The sequence below is a fragment of the Misgurnus anguillicaudatus genome, chromosome 11 (assembly GCF_027580225.2).
Source record: "Misgurnus anguillicaudatus chromosome 11, ASM2758022v2, whole genome shotgun sequence".
Lineage (NCBI taxonomy): Eukaryota > Metazoa > Chordata > Actinopteri > Cypriniformes > Cobitidae > Misgurnus > Misgurnus anguillicaudatus.
The window spans coordinates 4,698,340-4,715,066 of record NC_073347.2 but is presented as its reverse complement, the minus strand read 5'-3'; the positions used below and the strand labels follow the sequence as shown (position 1 = coordinate 4,715,066).

Below are 16,727 nucleotides of genomic sequence, written 5' to 3'. Positions count from 1 at the left end.
TGGAACATAAGATAAATATACTGCAAGACTTACTGTAGACACTTATTACCAACAACATGACACAGACGAACCCGCACTGGACAACAAACACAAGGACTCTTAAAAAGGGAGAAAGTAAATGACATACACCTGGAAATAATCTTAAGTAAGGGATCGGGGAAAAAGTGACGAGACCCGGGAAATGCATGGTCAGAATAAACCAATACTAAAACCACGCATCTCCCACATAAAACATTGTACTGTCAGAACCCTGCCATGCTGACTAGATCTAAATACAAACAAGGATCTGGCAGGATTCTGACACTATATAGTATGGAAGTAGTAGGTTTGAGACGCAGTCAGTTTCGGATGCCTGCATTGCCCAGAATCCTCTGCCCCTGCAGAAATAACCAGCATACCAGCAAGACCAGCATATGTTGTGTTTTGGTGCTCGTTTGCTAGTGAACACCAGCTAAACCAGCATCAAACCAGCATCAGCAACAGCATTAGCACCAGCTAAACCAGCACCAAACCAGCATCCCATGCTGGTCATACCAGCATATGTTGTGTTTTGGTGCTGGTATGCTGTGACCACCAGCTAAACCAGCATAGACCAGCAAAATTCCCATGCTGGTCCATGCTGGTTTGATGCTGGTTTTTTCAGCAGGGGCCTCCGTTGCTATGGAGTCTGAGCCAGTCCTCTTTGCAATTGAATGCTTCGTTCTTCAATACTCGTAATTGACAAGGATTCTTTCATTGCGTGCAAATCACTGTCTAGGTAATTTACGATGGTTTAACCCTCAAACGGTCCTTGGGGTCGTCTATACCCCAGCCAACATTGCAAGGTGGGGCCCACATATGGGCTTCCAATGTGGGCCCTATATGGGTTTGTCCATGGGTTCCACTATGGCCCCACGTGGGTTGCCCGCATGAATTTGATATAGAAACAAAGTGGGGCTAATGTGGGGCCCAGCTGGGCAACACACCTGGGGCCCATATTGGCCCCACCTAATGAAGCCCACATTATTTACCAGGGCCCAGTATGGATTTTTAATGGGTACTGGACTGGTCCCTTATTATGTAATAATTACACTTTTAATGCTTAATTGTAATTTACTTAAATAATATATTTGTTTTAAATTGAAAACCGATAAAAGCAAAATAATTTCAGTTCTGTAAATATCAGATTTCAGCATAAATATTCAACAGTTTATTCATCTGTAACATCACAAAACATGAAGGAGGTGCAATATGAAAAATCAAATAAAAACTGTAAAGGTTCAATAAATCAAAATACTTTGTCAATTTATAACACTTTCAATGCTAAAATAATGCAAAACTGCTAATGCAGGTAATGACTGACAATTTAACATAACACTTAAAATAAGCATTGAAAGAAGTCAAACTCTTAAAATACTCGAGACTCAAAAACAACACAAATATTGCTCACTCTTCTGGAGATGGTCTTAATTCTGGTCATCAATTAATCTTTGCTCAAACGTTTTATGAAGAACTTCCAAAGCATCCACAGCCAAACTCATTAAATGTCCTTGCACGTTTGCTTTGATTCATCCCTGTGCAGTCCGTGAACTTGTACCGTAGTATTACATTTTCTAAAAACACAACTCAGGATAAATTACAAGTGTAACAGTTGTTAGAGACTCCTGCTGCTCCAGTAGAAACCATAGACTGGTAGAAACTGTATCCTTGCACCTGCCCTGAGTGTGAATTCTTGTAGTTTAAATGTTTATCATCTTTATAGTTGTAATTTTAAAAGTCTGCCTATTTTAGCAAATATTATTTCAAATATGATATTATATTATGTGAAAAAAATCACAATTAAAAACATTTGAAGCAGGACTACTTTGTCAAGCGTAATGTGTCGTAGCAGTGAGCAGATCATAATGAGGTCTCCTTATATGAAACACCTGACTCCACTAATCAGACTCCTTTCAGAATGTTTAAAACATTTCTTTAATTAACACACTTATCAAACTGATGAACTTTCTGACATTTCTTATTTTCACTCATGCTCAGCTGTGCAAATTAAAAATAATAATTGGCAGCTAAACATTACAAATATCACAATTAAATGTAAACAATAATGCATTTTTATTTAAAATGTTTTATACTGATGATATCCTATCTGTGATATTATTTGCTCCATGTATAAAAGTGACTATCAACCAAAAGTAATAATTTTAAGAGTTAAAATGTATATAAAATGTATTTTAAGCATGAAATTATTTTGCCCACATAGGTTCCATATGGGTCCCATATTATCATCCAACATGGGCATACCTATATGGGACCCTCATAGCCAACCCCACATGGGATCCATATATATTGCCCATGTTAAGCCCATGGCCACATGAAACCCATGTTGCCCATACGGGACCTACGTGGGGCCCACATATCAAGGTTAATTGAATGTAAAAAAGAATGAACTTTTATTTAAAATGTTTTATACTGATCAAATCATATCTGTTATATTATTTGCTATTTGTTTAAAAGTGACAATCAACCAAAAGTTATTATTTTAAGATTGTAAATGTATAAAGTTGTATTTCAAGCATAAAAATGTTTTGCCCACATAGGTGCCATGAGGGGCCCACATTATAATCCCACATGGGCAAACCTATATGGGGCCCACATAAGGAAACCCACATGGGACCCACATATTGCCCATGTGAAGCCCATGCCCACATGTAACCCATGCTGCCCAGATGGGACCCAAGTGGGGCCCACATATCAATGTTGGCTGGGAATCTTACGGAACTGTTCGTCTTACTGAAGTCCGTCTAGGCAGTGGCGGTTCTACACGGAGGCCAAGGGTGGCCCGTGCCTCTGTAGACATGTCCCAGGCCACCCCTGTGGCCACCCCGTGTTGACCAAATAAAAACCTATAAATTTATTTTGATTTTACACGCGAGCGCCAAAAGCGGAACTAATGCGACGCAACGTTCTTCACGGGCAAATTAGAGCGGCACACCCAACCACTGTAGATCCCTGCGAGTGCTGCTCGGCGAGTGTCTCAATTCATTCCCAATCTCCCGATGTTGAGAATGTGTATGCAGGTTTGGGCACTGGTAAGGACTCTAGCTCACTTCACATTGGGACACTGTTCACTTGTTCTCCTGTGACGTGGCTGCGTTAGCGTGTTGTGATCATTTACAGCTGTTACTCATCAAAAACCGGCAAAACCAACATCTCGCTAATTTTTTGAAGTTTACACATTGTAAAAAGCGCTGTAATTATGCTCTTACATATACGTGCATAAAATTGGAGGAATATAATTAAATGTTACATATAAAAAATGTTACAATTTAAAATAAATATTATTTTAAATGTTGGTTAGATTGTGGTCCCTAACTGTCTAGCAAGTTTATTAAGTAGGCTTGCATGCTTTTCGGTTGGGGGCTTAAGAAAAGAGCCCAGCTCCCCTTTTGCACCTGCACTCACTCTTGTATTAAATAAAAAAGTATATGATTGTAAAGTAAAATAAAGTTTATGGGGTAGTTTCCCGGAAGGTACTAGTCCTAGACTAAAATAAATGTAAGAGCTGTCTGTCCAAACTGAAAACAACTTGCAATGCCATATCTTAAAATACAGCTTTGTTTTGCTTCAAAATGCACACAAGTAATGTATAATGTATGTTAAAACTAGTTATATTTCCTAATTAAACAAAGGCCTAGTCTTATCTTAAACTAATTCCTGTAACCACCCCTATAATCTTTAAATATCATTTCTTGCCATTTTTTATGTGCCCCTCTGGTAAAACACTGGCCCCTCCTTGGCCCCCCCTAGTGAAATTTGTCTAGAACCGCCACTGCGTCTAGGTAAGAGTGTGCAACTGAGCTATGTTCATGTTTATTTGTCCATAGTCCAGTTTCAAAACAAATGAGGATAAACAATACCCAGATAACGTTAAATGACTGGAATGATTAAAAGCAAGACTTCGCGCTAGCGGTGCAAGTGGGCACACAAAATGCATGCAAATCTCAAGCTACGTATGGGTCATCCAAAATGTAGATTTGTCGCTATGTGATTTTTTTTTAAACTGTAGCTAAAGGTGTCTAAAAAAATTCACTAAATCTAGCGACAAACACTGCGGAGAGCTCGGCTCATGGTTGCTTAGCAACGGAAGACGCCACGTGTGCGCAACCTCCCGAGCGCTTTGGAAAAGAAGCAGCAGCGTTTATATGGTTTTTCAGACGCGACATATGCCCCTTAAATGTTTAAATTATAAAACAAATATAAAACTAAGTTATAAGAGGGGGAGGGCGGACCAGCAGTATGAGACCGCTGTTTTGTTCAATAAACTTGTGAATGTGCTTTAAACCTGTGTGTGTTTACGTGACCGGGTGTTTTGGGACCTGGAGTCAGAAGTGCTTTCTCTCTCTTCACATTAATGTTTCATTACTCTTTATACACCTTAGACTAGTTCGTAACAGTAGGCTACTGTTAAATGACGATAACAGGAAACTTGACTTAACTTGTTTGTCCATTTTAAAAAGTGATTTATTTATTTTCAATATTATGATTTCATTATTAAATTAATGAATGAATTCATTTTAAGCGGCACATACTGCTGTGTGTCAAAGCAGACATTACATGAACTTTACATTATGTGAGCATCCTATATTTATCATTTATTCATAATTAATATAAAAGTTAGTCATGAAAAAAACAATAACAAACAATATATTAACATTTGTAATAGTGTTTTGAGGATGTCGTCTTTCATACAAATTTTTTGTTTTTCACACTAGGAAATGTCACGTGTAAATAACAGATGTCAGTCACAGCAATCAGATAAATGTGCATTTACATTTATTCATTTAGCAGCTTTAATGTAAATAATAAGGGAGCATTTAACATTTAGTCAGTAAACTAACAATAAGAGCAAAGCCATGTTTACAAGCAAGATTACACTCGAAATTAGGAAAGATGGACAACATGATAGAAAAACATGAAAGGTTTTTATTTTAAAAAGGTATTTTACATTTAGTGTAAAAGTTAAGAGTTATATGTTAGTCTGGTGAATATGTGTTGTTTTTTAAAAGTTGTGGGGGACTTGGGTGAAGGCTGGAGGTTCAGTTTACCAGAGAGAAACAGTATGGATAAATGTTTTTATCAGTAGATTTGGTGTCTGGTTGTGAAGAAACAAATCGCATTATCTGCTGATGTTGTAAACGCATGAAATGCAAAGGGCAGAGTTGTGTTTGTAATAATAAGCAGATTTATTATAATAAAATATGTCATGTACAAAAGATAGTAATGAGCAGAGCTCTATGAGTCTTGAGATTCTCCTATTCACCTTATTCCGCCACGCCCCTTTTTAATTCTTCGCTCTTCCGCATTTTGTCAACCGACTTCCGCTGCTAATATGGCACAGTGCATTCGGTGGTTAGTTTGGTGGTTAGAAGATTGTTTGTAGTTCACTATAACTTTAGTGAAATGACAAATATCGCTACTGCTGTAAATGTTTTAAATTAGGAGCACGGGTAAAACTTCATACGACGCTCGGATAGTCTTATATTGTCCCATCAATCGTCTCGTGGTTAGACAATACGAAGCGGCCGCGGCAAGTAACGCCTGGCATATTTAATTACCTCGTCCCGTCAGGAGCTGATGGAGCAGCATTGAAAATTATTAAAAGTATGTCTACCAATATTTACACAGTGATTTCGTCTTTTTTTAAAGCAAATGTGCACCTTAGCCAGTCCAATAACTATTTCGTTTTATGTGGTACCATGATAGAATTCATTTGCAAACTTGCCAACACTTATTCCTTCAAATCAGGAGACGAATCTACAAAGCTCACATATGGTTTAAGAAATTACTTACAGATAATATCTGATCACACTGTAAAGGTTTATATAACTGCATGGCAGGTTACATCTGATCACATAGTAAATGTTTAATATAACTGCATGACAGGTAACAGCTGATCACATAGTAAAGGTTTAATATAACTGCACAACATCTGATCACATTGTAAAGGTTTAATATAAATGCACAACATCTGATCACATTGTAAAGGTTTAATATAAATGCACAACATCTGATCACACTGTAAATGTTTAATATCACTGCATGACATCTGATCACATATGAAGGTTTAATGTAACTTTACAACAGGTAAAGCAAGACCACCCTGCAATAAATTAAGACACAGCTTTATCAGAGTCATCAGGAGCTGATCCCAAATGTTTATCTGGAAGCTGTTGGTGTATGTACTGGTAAAGTGCTTGGTGACTGTGTAATGGATGCAATATCAACCCTCTGTACAGCTGACACAAAGATGGTTGTTTCTCAGCAGAGATATGTACATTTGTGCCAGCTCAACACATTGGAGCAGTTTCTCGGACAGGGTTTTACAGGACTAGGATTTAATTATATTAGGACATTTTAGGTTTTACAAACAAACCCTACAAAAAAAACAAGACTGGTGCGCATCTTGTGACAAAACAATGGCACTATGTTGAGGTATGTCAGTAAAAGGTGTTTTTAAATTATTGTAGCTCAAATATGCATTTTAGCCTGGGACCAGCATAGCCCTGTCAGGGAAACTGCACCATTGTTTTCCCATATCAGATGTAGGTTGCTTCAGGTTGAGTTGTGATTTTAAAGTGTAGTTGTGGTCAGAGACGGATGGATCCTCCCATTGTGTTTCTGCATCACAGTTTAGGAACATGTTGATTGTATCATCCTCACAGTTGTCCACTGCATCACTACACATCAATGCATCTGTGAAAACAATATAACCACAAACATTTTTATGTTAGTATTTAAAATAAACTTGCATCATGAGAATTAATATATAACGTTAACGTTAAATGGCACCCATACTTAAACAGAACAGAGTGTAAGAGAGAGATGCATTAAAAAGAGACAGTAACATTACACAGACAACCTTTAACTTCAGTGTTAAATAACGTTGTTTAATAGGTCATTATCAATATCTGAATGAGAAATGAACTGACATTCTAGCATCTGAAATCTCAGTAACTTGTAGGAATCACGTGAGCTACTGTAAGAATGTAATGTACTATAATATCTCGTTGTACTATCGTAAATATAAAAATATAGGTGGACAATTAAAACCATTCAAATAGTTGCATTTTATAAACTAACGTTACTGATCTTAAGTGTATTTGTAGAACGGACTTCACAAATCTAACTTTAGGCGAACGAGTACAAAGTTAGCTAAGATAGCTTACCTGAAACTGGCCACCTTTTCAACACCCGGCGTGGTTTAAAGTTACCGGAACATCGTAGTCGAACCATTACTTGGAATAAGGGTGTTCCTCAGTTGGCTTAAAATTGGTAAGAAAGAAACATTAAGGCGCTCGAGTGAGCTTTTTAAGCTTAACGTGTCGCCTTCAGTCACTGCCTCAGCTGCTCATCGTCTATGCGGCCGGAAGAACGTTGACAAAATGAGCGAAATGGCGCCGCCCTTGTTGTCGTGAAAAATAAGGTGAATAGAGATGCTCTGTTTCTCACTGAGACTCTTCACTACAGTCGCTGCTGGAGACTGAAGAACTTTACGTGATAATCTCATCCTGCCATCTGTGGGGTCTCGGCCAAAATACTTCACCTGTACACACACACACACACACACACACACCCATAAAGAGTTTGACACAGTTAACAATGTTTAACTAATTAAAAGACAAATAATCAATCAAAAAACTTTCGGTCAGATAACACAGACCCTGATGAGACTATTTTCTGACAAGAGTCTTAGTAAAATAAAGACTTTGTGAAGGATTCACGTCCCAAACCAGTGCTCTCCAAAGAGGAGACACACAACTGGCTACATTTCCACCTCTCTATTCACACAAACAACAGGAACCTGTGTTGACTTAACCTAGTCAAGTAAGTTGTGATGTCATTTACTGTGGGGAGCAACTGGAGGAAAGATGCCTTGATCAAGGACATTAAGGGCACTTTAGTCGGTTCCTGATGGTCATAAGAATCGAACCGGCAACTCTCTAACTGCTAGACTACGAGCGCACGTCTCTAATCTTTCTGTAGTTGTCTGGCTCTCCGAAGTCACGACTGTGGTGGACATTTGGGCGAACATTTGATGTATAACGTACACAAAATTGAAAACCCTTTAAGAGTGCAGATGTTGTCATCTGATTGAAATTATTTTGCAAGATTTCTATAACAGTCCGCCTGAAAACACAAGCGTTATGAGACTGACCAATGCAAGCTGCTCTGAAGTACAGATTTTCTACAGTGAGTCTACATGAGACTTATTTTACTGTGATGTTTTCATGACTCACTGGACATGTGTTCATGTGTTTGTCCAATCACAGGCTGTAGCACCTCTCAACTACAAAATACTTAAGAGTAGGAGCTCAACAGATTGCTCACAATGGTGAAAACAAATGTCAGTTTCTTATGTGTGAATATATGAACACAGTTGTGTTCCTCAGCTAGTTTCAGCAGACAACTCCTATAACTGACGCTTTAGAGTAGAGCCATGCGAATTGAAAAAGTGTAAACAAGGCTTCAACTGCACAAAGCTAAAAAGAAATCAGCAACTGTGTGCTGATTCCACCACTTGCTGCGTCACGTGTGAAAGGGCCTTTAAAGGAAAACACCACAGTTTTTCCAATATTTCACTATGTTCTTACCTCAACTTAGATGAATGAATACATGCCTATCTTTTTTCAATATGTGCACTTCATCTTTGCACAGCGTGTCATGAATGTGTTAGCATTTAGCCTAGTCCCATTATTCCTTAGGATCTAAACAGGGAAGAATTTAGAAGCCACCAAACACTTCCATGTTTTCCCCATTCAAAGCCTGTTACATGAGTAGTTAAATGAGTAAGTATTGTGGCACAAAATAAAATGTGATTTTTAAGTGAATAAAAAATGAGAACTATATTGTATGGCGGAAGGGCACTTAGTTTGCAGCACTTCGACCTCTGGCGCAGTAACTTCATCACTCCTGTGAAAATGTTACTGTGCGCTGAGGTCGAAATGCTGCAAACTACCTCCATGCATTGAAAATAGATAGTTATGTATTAATTTGTCTAAGTTGAGGTAAGAACATAGTGAAAAATTAAAAAATTGTGGTTTTCCTTTAAGTCACTCTGTCTCAGTCGTGCAAAGTGCAACTGCCTGCCAATGTGCAAGTGTGAATTTGAATTTCCTTTCGCGACAGTAATAATAACACAAATCACATCACACCCAATAATTCAATCGCCTTTGCTTTTTTTCCCACTCCAACATTTCAATTATTGCCCACTAAAAGCTGTACAGATATATTTGCTTACCTGAACTCTGGTGTCTGGTCTGAACTAGCTGATGCATGAAAACAGCACCCTGACGGGTTGACTGGCTCAAAGTATTTTGAGTATTTTAAAAATACAAAAATACTCATCTTAAATGTATTTAAATACAAATTACATTTCATTTTTTTCAAAGGCTTTAAAATACAAAATACTATTTTGTATTTCAAATACGTATTTTAAATACATGCATTTGAAATACTGCCCATCCCTGTAAAACGACAATAAAATGCCATCGAGTCATTTCTTAAGACATTTTCATACAGAAGCACATTTATATTACAGCTCTGTTTCTATAACAGACCGGCTAAAAAAATATTTGGAGCAAAAAACAGCCGGTTGCATCCCTTACAAAAGTTAAAAAACAGTTTTTACTACACTTTAAACAAAAAAAGCATTGTCTGTTACAGAAACCATGGTTTAAGCAATATGGCAATCAATACGCCATGAAACTAACTTTATACTACTAAAAAAAGACATGATTCATTTTCATTAGGGATCATGCTGTTGGTGCTGCTTAGTATTCAAATAACTTGCGATGTTTTTCTACGTTTATGATGGCATAAAAACGCGTGTTGGCATCGGTAACAGTTAATTAATGGAACACGTGTAACGGACAAAAACGAGACAACAGCGTTTTTGTACAAGTATTTGTAGAAAACGTGGCTGATAGTTTACTGTGTGTAGAGCTTAAAGACACTTTGTAGCAAATAAAACATTACACAGAGATATATATTTTAAAACGTACCTCTCGTCTGTCCGCACTCAGCAGTGGCACCTGTTGACCATTGAAATTCAAATTGCGTGACGTGAGCCCGATTTTAACCCATCTGTCTGGGTTGTTATAGAAATAACCCAATAAAAGCTAGGAATAACCCAACAGAACAACCCAATATGTTTAACCCACCTATTGGGTAAAACAAATAACCCAACGGTTTTTAGAGGGTAATTTGCGATATTTTTAAATTCATGCAATATTTAACTGGTAACCAGTGTAAAGATGCCAAAATTGGGCTTATGTGGTCATACTTTTTAGATCGAGTGAACACTCTTGCGGCGGCGGTTCGAACCAGCTGAAACAAGTAACGAGTTACAATAATCTAATCTTGAGGTAATAAAAGCGTGGATAGCAGATAGCATATGGGTATTTTCAAGATATTTCTAAGATGGAAGAATGCTATAAGGCAGACATTGGAGATAGGACAATCCAGGGGCGGAGCCAGACATTGTAGACATTGGGGGCTTAGCCCAAATCTAGGGGTTTCAAAGCTTGGTCCCCTGTTGATATTTTTTCTCCATTTACGGCAGCTTTATAAACAATTTTTTAATCTAAGTGTTCTCTGTATTGTCCAGTGTTGGGTGTAACTAGTTACTAAGTAATTTGTTACTGTAATTTAATTACTTGAAAAAGTAATGTAAGGGATTACTCTTATTTTTCTTGTAATCGAATTACAGTTACTTCTGATGTAACTAAATACTGTCTATGGACTGTAGAACAATTATGTATACTATAATAAATAGTGGATTTAACATGGTTTTAGTTTACAATTCTCACTATTAACTGGTTGATTATTAGCATTAATATTACTGAGATGTTGACTGTTTATTAGTAGGCCTACTTAAATAGCACATATTAATGCCTGATTCTGCAAAACCTTATTCTACACCCTTAACCCTCCCCATTTCTACAAATACTTAAAATAAACCACTACTTTAGTATTAATAAGCAGTAGTTGGAGTATATTGAGGCAAAAGTAGTTAATAGTTAATTAATAGAGAGAAATGGACACTAAAGTGGGACCAGAATAATTGATGTACTTTTATATATTGTTTCTTCAAGCCATTTCAAGCCTATCCTTGTATCATGTACTAAATAGGATTTAGAAAGTAATTAGTAATAATTAAATACTTTTTGGAGTAATTTGTAAAGTAATTTAATTACATGATTGAAGATTAATTACTCATGTAACTAGTAATTAATTACTTTTTTGAGTAACTTACCCAACACTGGTATTGTCATTTTGAAACTGCAACATAACAAATTTTGACAATGATACTTTAACTTCTCTTATCCAAAAATAGGCAAACATGTTTGCTGAAGGCTAATCCAGTAACTATAAAGCTACATAAGAATAACAATTTTTGACTTCATTGACAGAACAATTTCTCACCTGCTTATGGAAGCGTTTCTCTCTCTTTCTGTCTATCTGTGATCTCTCTCTGTAGCATCCTGGTTAATAAAGCGGTCGACTCTTTTACTGATGATTCACAGCATTTTATTGTGGCCATTCAACAACACATATGAACCACCGTAAGAGCAAGAAAATAAAGAAAAACATTTACTGAAAGACTAAACACACAACTAACGTTAGAATTAAATCAAACAAACCAACAAAATAAACAAACAAACTTACACATACAGCAAAAGTGTGATTTGGACAATTACCTTGTTCCCCCTTAAACCAGGATCTAAACTAAAGATTCACAGGATCCATAAACCTTGCCTTGGTTACTGTGCTTCACATTGCGTTAGTGTTTGTGTCTGCCACCATAACAGGTGTACAACATTAAATCCATTACACCAAGCGGAGGCGCTACCAAAATAAAAGTCCTTTTATTGAACAATTAAATCATATAAATGTAAATAAACAAAATAATGTCTTAAAATACACACATAAATATGATGCATATGGTTCTTTACACTCCCACCAAATCTTACCATGTACTTAAACATGAATGATTTCTAGATTTGAACATTTTAATTCAGATTCAACATGGAAAGAAAAAGACATTTTATCTTACATTTTAACTACCCTTCTTTTCAAACACACTTTCCATCAACACCTTCCTCTCTTCCTATTTGCACTGACAGTTATCACACATAAGGATATTTTAATGTAAGAGATTGGGGATTCACATTTTATAACTGTCTATCAATGTATTTCTGAGGTAAAATCATTGCGAATTTCAATTGCATATGGACAAAACATAAGCTACCTAACTAACTATATACTTTTTCACCGTCTTACTTCTGACGTCTTTAAAAATATAAATCGTATATCCATGTATAAAAAAGTATATATGCAACAATGAGCAAGTTTTTTCAGAGTTTTAATTCACTGCTATTAAATGTACTTTAAATACTACCAATGACCAATGGGGCAGACTAGACCAGAGCACCACAGTAAGTTAGACGTTAGCCATGCAGATAATATATCAGTTGACGCTATTTAACAGTATTTACATCACATAACTATAAATATACACTTACAGTAATAACGAAGGCACTGTAATAATAAAGACACTTTGAAAAGGCGTTTACTGTGGGGAGATTCAGAATGTTATTTTGCATTCAACACGCATCTCTTATTCATTTTCAGTTCAGTGGGGGACCGGAGAGTTAAAGCTGCGTGCCGCCACCTAGCGTCCTGGATGAATTCATTTTACAGATCTGAAAAGATTCGGGGCTTTTGACAAAACATTCGGGGCTCGAGCCCCAAAAGCACCCCCCCCCCCCCGCTCCGCCCCTGGGACATTCGAACGATAGATTGCTGTCCAACATCACACCTAGATTCTTGACTGTGGAAGACGGCACCAGTGCAGCCATCTATGAGTAACTTGTAATCTGACATATTTTGTTCGGAGCAATTTGGTTCAATATTAATAATCTCTGTCTTATTGGAGTTTAGCAAAAGGAAGTTATTTGCCATCCAGTCACTAATATCGCTAATACAGTCTGTTAGCTTAGAAAACCGGTGGGTTTCGCTAGGATGTGAGGAAATGTAAAGCTGGGTATCATCTGCATAGCAGTGAAAACTTATGTTGTGTTTCCTGATGATGTCTCCTAGAGGTAACATATATAACGAGAACAGAATAGGACCTAAAACTGATCCCTGCGGTATGCTCTATCTAACCAAGGCGTGATACGACTCTTCCTCGTTTAAATAAACAAAGTAATAGCGGTTGGTTTGATACGATTTAAACCATGCTAACGCCTGACCACTGATGCCAACATAGTTTTCTAGTTGATCAAGTAAGATTGAGTGATCTATTGTGTCAAATGCTGCGCTAAGGTCTAGTAAAATAAGAATAGAGATTTCACCACGATCAGATGTTAAAAGGAGGTCATTTGTGACTCTAAGCAATGCAGTCTCTGTGCTATGGTGGGTTCATATGTATTTTTATTCACTAAGAATGTGCATAGCTGGCTTGCCACCACTACTTTTTCTAACATTTTAGAAAAAAAAGAGAAATTTGAGATTGTTCTAAAATTATTAAGATCTCCTTGGTCGGGGTGCGTTTTTTTGATTAGTGGACAAATAACTGCCAGTTTAAAAGCTGTTAGAACGTATCCTAGTTCTAGCATAGCCATCATTTGAACTTGTGGTAAAACTATGCAACAAATACATTTACCCTGTTTATGCACAGTATAGAAGGAATATCAACCTAAGTTGCACTGTCTGTATGTATTTTGAAAGTAATCATTGTTGGTCAATTGATATGTATTGTACACTGTCATGTTACATGGAATTAAAATTACATATATTTAACCGTGACATGGGAAAAACTTTACTCCTGTTGGTGATTATGTTCATCTTAAAGCTAATGTTATAGCTTGTAAACAACGCGGTTTTCACGTACATTGATAGAGTAACCGCTAACTTACCTGTTCAGGAGAAAGCAAGCAACTTCGGCATCACTTTTAAAACATTTGTCCTGTATTAGCGCCGTCTATCTGGGCGTCATCTGAACATGATCATCTTTTTTCTTCTGACAGGGAGAGGCGATCTGTCTTGTATAACACAATACACGGGGTACTCCATTCGATCCAATTTCACTTCTCTTCTTCTAATAAGTTCACTTAAATATAGTGCTTTTGCTTTTTCTCCTTCGTGGGTTTTCAGCGCGACAATGGGAGATGTGGCAGCCGCCTCCAGCCCAGAATAACCTGTCCTTGAATTTAATAAAATTTTGTTTTTGCCAAAATAACTTGCAAGATGTATGATATTTCATCAGGCATGCAAAGACACCAGTGAATTCCAGATGTTTGGTTTTATTTATCTTATCTGAATCTGCTGTCACGCATAACATTCATTATTGATAAACAAAATCCAGTTACAACTCCGAACCGCTAGATGGCAGCTGCAGTACACAGAACACGAGGCCAAATCTCGCGAGAAAGATTTCCGCTGTTTGAAAATCAACAACACCAGCAAGCAGCCAGGAGGGGCTAGATACAGATCTGGCGCTCAGTCCGTATCCAGACCAACTCAATCGATATCGCAGTGACGCACGTCCTCGACACGAGTGGACTGGTTGGTCGATGATAGTAGCATTTGAACGTTCTAAGGAGTGTGAAGGAAAAGCAAGAATATTACTGGTGTGGAAAAAGAAAGTTTCAACTGAGGTGGACAGAGATACTAAGCTAAGTCGGATTGTTTGCCAAACTCAGACGCCAGCCCATGTCAGGTGGGAGTGGGGGGGAGGGTAGTAAAGACCAAGGGGAATGGGAACGGATAAAAAGTAGTAAGGGGAAGAGAATTCGTAAAATAAATCAAGAAACGGACAGTGATATGGATAGAAACGTTAAGAGTAGGAAAGTGGACTATCAACAAAATGAAGAAGAGTTTAAAGTGTTGTTTAAAGTGAGAGATGACAGTGGGGGTTTTGGAACTATTAATCCACTGAAAATTTCAAGTGCTTTGAAACGGGAGTTTGGAGATATCAAGCAAGCTAAGACTTTAGCGAATGGTATGTTGATGATAATGTGTAAGACAGCTGAACAACAAACTAAAGCCTGTAAAGTGAAGCAGATAGAGGGCTTTATCCCTGGATCAAATGGAACAAAAGGAGTTATTTATAATGTGTCTTACGAAGTGTCAGAGGAAGAATTGAAAAGCAATTTGAAAGGAGGAAAGGTGATTAAAGCTACCCGCATGGGAAAGAATCAAAGAGAAGGTAGAGAAAGTTCTGCTGTATTATTGACATTCATGGGAAAAGACTTACCAGAGAAAGTCATGTTAGGCTATTTGTGTTTTAGAGTTAGGAAGTATGAAAGACCTCCTCTGAGATGCTACAAATGTCAGAGGTTTGGACACATAGCAGCAATATGTAGAGGTAAACGCAGATGTGGAAAATGTAGTGAAGATCATGACATTAAAGATTGTACAAATCCGATTAAATGCTGTAACTGTGAGGGAAATCACGTGGCTGCATTTAAAGGGTGCCCCTCTCATGAAAAAGCTATGAAAGTGCAGAAAATAAGAGATGAGAACAAGGTGTCATACTGTATGCAGAAGCAGTGAGAAGGATTGAGGGTGCAAGGGATAGTGGGCAAGCTACAGGACCGGTAAAGCCACAAGAAGGGTGTTCAAAAGTCCCAGAAGATTATATAATGATTAAAAAGAAAGCATTTTTGGCATTCTTTTCAGAAGCAGTGTGGAGAATTAAAGAGTCAGCAAGGAATAAATCAGATGTTGCAAGAGAAGTGATTGCAGTAGCAGATAAATTTCTTAAGATTAAGGATATTCAAAATAGATTCATGCATGAAGGACTATCAGGGAGTCAGCAGGATTATATAAAACAGGGGACAGACAAGGGAGATGAGGAATATGTGACTACTGAGGATGAGATGGATAGTTAAGTATATATTGATTTGTATAGTCTGGTATCTTATGTTTTATGTCCTGCAATGGAATGCTAGAAGTCTAGTAGCCAATGGACAAGAATTCAAAAGATTTATTGATGCATTTGCTGAAAAACCTGATGTAATTTGTGTCCAGGAGTCATGGCTTAAACCTTGTTTAGATTTTGTTATTCCAGGGTATGTGAGTTGTAGAGCAGATCGAATAAATAGGGTAGGAGGCGGATGTGTAACTTTCATTAAAAATAACTTGCAATATAGAAGAGTAGAGATAAGCATAGAGATTGAATGTGTAGTTGTTATAGTATGGACAGAGCAGGGAAAGATTTCTATAGTTAATTATTATAACCCAGAATTGCAGTTAGAGGAAGAAATAATGGAAGGAATAATGACTAAAGTTGAGGGGCCAGTGATCTGGACTGGAGATTTTAATGCACACAATGGAATATGGGGGAGTAGAACACGAGATAGAAATGGAATATTCCTGGAAGATTTTATTGATAAATTTGGGTTGGTAGTGTTGAATGATGGCAGACCAACGTGGTTTCGAACAAGTAGCGATTCAAATTCATGTATAGATTTAACCTTTGCTTCCCCTGAACTTGCCATAGTGGGAGAATGGGATATAATGGATCGGTATACTATTGGAAGTGATCATGTTCCAATTCTAAGTAGGATTGGGAGAAAATTAATTAAGGAACAAGGATACAGTCCAAAGAAGTATAATTATTCAAAAGCAAGGTGGGATGAATTCAAAGAAAGGACTCAGGAAATCGTACATAACGTGTCTCG

At 37.3% G+C, this 16,727-nt stretch overlaps 1 protein-coding gene and 1 long non-coding RNA gene across 5 annotated transcripts in view; one reads left to right on the top strand and one right to left on the bottom strand.

The window, feature by feature from the left end:
* LOC129416379 (uncharacterized) overlaps positions 1-16,727 on the top strand; it is a 64,776-nt gene that overhangs the window by 18,167 nt on the left and 29,882 nt on the right. The window lies entirely within an intron of this gene.
* LOC129416414 (uncharacterized) lies at positions 4,949-11,788 on the bottom strand. Of its 2 annotated transcripts, none has more exons than XR_012372014.1 (3): positions 10,041-11,788; positions 7,206-7,582; positions 4,949-6,732 (listed from the first exon to the last, which is right to left on the bottom strand). It is a non-coding gene; the product is annotated as an uncharacterized lncRNA (long non-coding RNA). The 2 variants fall into 2 exon arrangements; XR_012372015.1 differs by having other exon boundaries at positions 11,464-11,783.